Source organism: Arachis ipaensis, chromosome B03 (assembly GCF_000816755.2).
Source record: "Arachis ipaensis cultivar K30076 chromosome B03, Araip1.1, whole genome shotgun sequence".
NCBI lineage: Eukaryota > Viridiplantae > Streptophyta > Magnoliopsida > Fabales > Fabaceae > Arachis > Arachis ipaensis.
The window spans coordinates 102231190-102234861 of NC_029787.2; positions in this window are offsets into that span (position 1 = coordinate 102231190).

A 3672-nucleotide genomic window follows, 5' to 3' on the forward strand; every position below is an offset into this window, starting at 1 on the left:
CCTCATAAATGAGTTGGATTTAGGCCTGGAAAGCTCAGAAATCGCCCCCAGCGTATTCACTTTAATGAGGTCACGTGACACTTGTCACGCATGCGCGTCGCTTGTCAAATTCGCTTCTCATGCGTACGCGTGGATGACGCGTGCGCATTGTTGGCAGGTTTCTCCCTCACGCGTACGCGTGGATGACGCGTGCGCGTGACCTTGAATTCTTCAAATGCTCATTTCTTCATGAATTCTCCATTTTGCATGCTTTTCTCTTCACTTCTTCCATCCAATCCTTGCCTTATAAGCTTGAAATCACTCAACAAACATATCAAGGCATCGAATGGAATCAAAGTGAATTAAATTTAGCTAATTAAAGGCCTTAAAATCATGTTTTCACTCTTAAGCACAAATTAGAGAGAATTACAAAAGCATGCTATTTCATTGAATAAATGTGAGATAAGTTGATAAAATCTCCTAAATTCAACACAAGATAAACTATAAAATTGGGGTTTATCACTCAGATTGCTGGGTTGATGGCAAGTTTGTGGTAGATGACATTTGGGTCAATGCCTGGCATGTCTGCCGGGGTCCAAACAAATAGGTCAATGTTTTGCTGTACTAATGTAACAAGGTGTTCCTTTTCTTGCGCTTGTAAAGCATACCCAATATAGGTGTGTTTGTCTTCATCGGTTGTCAATTGTATTTTCTTTAACATGTCCGTAGGCATAGGTCAGACTTGCTAGTTTGTCCGAGGATCCAGGTCTGCCAAAGCAGGCAAACTCTCCTAGTTATAAACTGCTTGTACACACAGTTGGTCGTCTTGCCCTGAAGGGTTTGTTTTTAAGCTTGCGGTATAGCATTGTCTGGCCTCCTTCTAGTCAGTGTGGATAGTTACAACTTTGTTATCCTGTGAAGAAAACTTGACACACAAGAATATAGTGGAGACAATAGCATGAAAAGCATTTTAAGAAGGTCTGTCTAAAATGATATTATATGGGCTTTTCAGTCCACGACCAAGTATTGAATATTTAGAGTTTTACAATTAAGGTAATTGCCTAATGTTGTTTGTTACCATATATAACCTCGGATTAAAACGCACTCACCTGAAAAACATACCAATTCCCCTGTAGATGGTTGCAGAGCTTTGTCACTCAGCTTCATTTTTTGGTATGTAGAATAAAACAATATGTCGGCGCTACTGCCTGGGTTTATATGGGCTTTCTTCACCAATGGCTCGCTGACTTGAAGTGGTATAACTACAGGATCGTCCAAGTTTTTGTTTATTGTTTGCAGTTTGAAGGATTTAATATGACGTCTGGGATATCCATGTTGGTGGTATAGGTCGGTTCAGAGTTGGTAACTGCCATCATGGCCCTATAGGACCTCTTTCTGGCCGAGTTGTTACATCCTTCACCTGCAAAACTGCCAGAAATACAATTAATAATTCTGCGAGGTAGATTAGGATTTCTGTCTACCTTTCTTCCTTTGTCTCTATGATTATCATTTGATTTGGCCCGAGGTCTTCTGCATTTTGCCGGTGTCCTCGGTTGTCAATGTATTTTTCTAACAAGCCTTGGTGAGCTAGCTTTACGAGTAGGTCTTTCGCTATAATGAAGTCATCTATGGTGTGTCCATACTTTTGATGAAAAGCACAATATTTAAACTTGTTCACGTATCATTGGTCTTGGTATGTCTCTATTTATTTTTTGAGGTTTGATCAACTTTGAATGTAAGATATCTTTGATAGTGTCCTCTCTTTTGGTGTTAAAAAGGATGTACATATCGAATTTTGGCGTTAGTTTGAAAGTTTTTTACCTGTTTTATTACTCGAGTACTTTTTTCGCTTTTCCTCCTCTTTGCTAGGGTTGGGCCTCTTTACTTTTCGAATTTGTCGAAACTCTTCTATTTCGATTTGGCTTGTTGCCTTTTCTCGGAATTTGGCCAATATCTTTGGTTTCGTCACAACTATTGTTTCCTGGAATTTTCCATTTTTCAGGGTGGAGCCCACTTTTCAGGACATGTAAGTAGACTTCGGGGTTAAGGTTAGGTATCTTCGTGGTTGGCTTGGCAAACCTCGTCATGTATTCTTTAAGGCTTTCATTCTGTCCTTGTTTTATAGTGCTAAGGTAGTCGGAGTAATGCACATAGATCTTTGATGCAAAAAAATTATTGATGAAGAGATTGGCCAGCTCATCAAAACTTGATATAAAACCTACAGGCAAATTAGAAAACCAGATCAAGGCATCACTATCTAAAAATGTAGGGAATGTGCGACCGGGTATTTGATCGGATGCACCGTTCATGAATATCATTGTGTAAAATTTGGTAACATATACGTTGGGATCGCCAATTCCTTCATAAGGTTTTAGTGTCGTTGGTAAGGTGAAGTTTTTGGGCATCTAGAATTTCATGATGTCTTTTGAAAAAGGATTGGTCCTTTTCACCGTTGGCTTCGTGGAGGTTGTTATTATAGGGTTGGCTTCTGACGAGTGCTCGTCTTGATCATCTTTGTTCTCAGTGTTCTTGTGCTCTCCTCCCTTATTTTGGTTGTTTTACTTCTGACGTAATAGATCGGCCATTTTTTGGTTCTCTGCTCACAGGGATTATTTGATGGCTAATAATTTAGCTTGAGTAGGGGGAGGAGGGGGTTGCTTAGTTTGCCCACCATAAGTTACGTCTTGCAAAAGAGGATAAGTAATCAAACAAAAAAATAAATAAACTCGGACCCCACAGTAGGTGCCAAATGTTCCTATGTAGACAGTCGGTTCCAAGGTATAGCTCGCCCTGCTTGATGTCTGGTCTCGCCTTTTCTTGGACTGGATGAAGTATACGTCGGCTTCTCTAGAACGGCGGCGGTGGGTACTTGCAAAAGCATTCCAACGCTCAAGTTAGAATAAGTATAAGATGATAGAGAAGATATTCAGAGTGAATAGCGTACTTTTTTCCTCTTTAGGTTTTCTTATTTAAACTTGTTATATTATAGGTGGTTATTCGTATTTGCCTAACCGTTGAGTATATCGACTTGATTTTGTGGTAACTGCTTCTGAGTGGTATTTGACTCTGTGTGGATGAATTCGTTAGAAAAGGAAGTTAGTCTCTTTTGACTTGGCACGCGTTTATTTTGTTTTACTCAGATTCCGATTTATACGTATAACTGGACCAGGTTATAGCTAACGGATCAAGAGGAATCATTAAAATCAGCATTATTTATTTTGTTTTATTCTTTAGAACAATATAAGATGCTAAAAAATAAAATATATTTTTAAAATGATCTCAGTAATTGAAGACATATATGCATATATCACTGTACACTGTAGCAAGTGATGAAGTATTAGATTCTCGTCTGCAGCCATCTTTTTAAAAAACTCCTGATTTTAAAATTTGAAAAATTAATTGTACCTTATACATTTAAAATTCTTCCCACCTCTTTCACTTTTCTTCTTCTCTTTCTCTCCGTCTCTTTTTTTTTTTTCCCTCTGTGCCCCTCTCTCTCCAAGTTTCTTGTTATTGTTGTTGTTATATATGAATGACGCGGTATACCATTGTTTAATTTAATCCACCTATCATCTTTCCTGTCACTTTAGTTAGGAGAGACCATCCATAAAGTAGACTCCAAAAAAAATATATTCACATATAACAATAAAATATTTTTTTTATATATGATTAAATATATAGATATTTTTTATT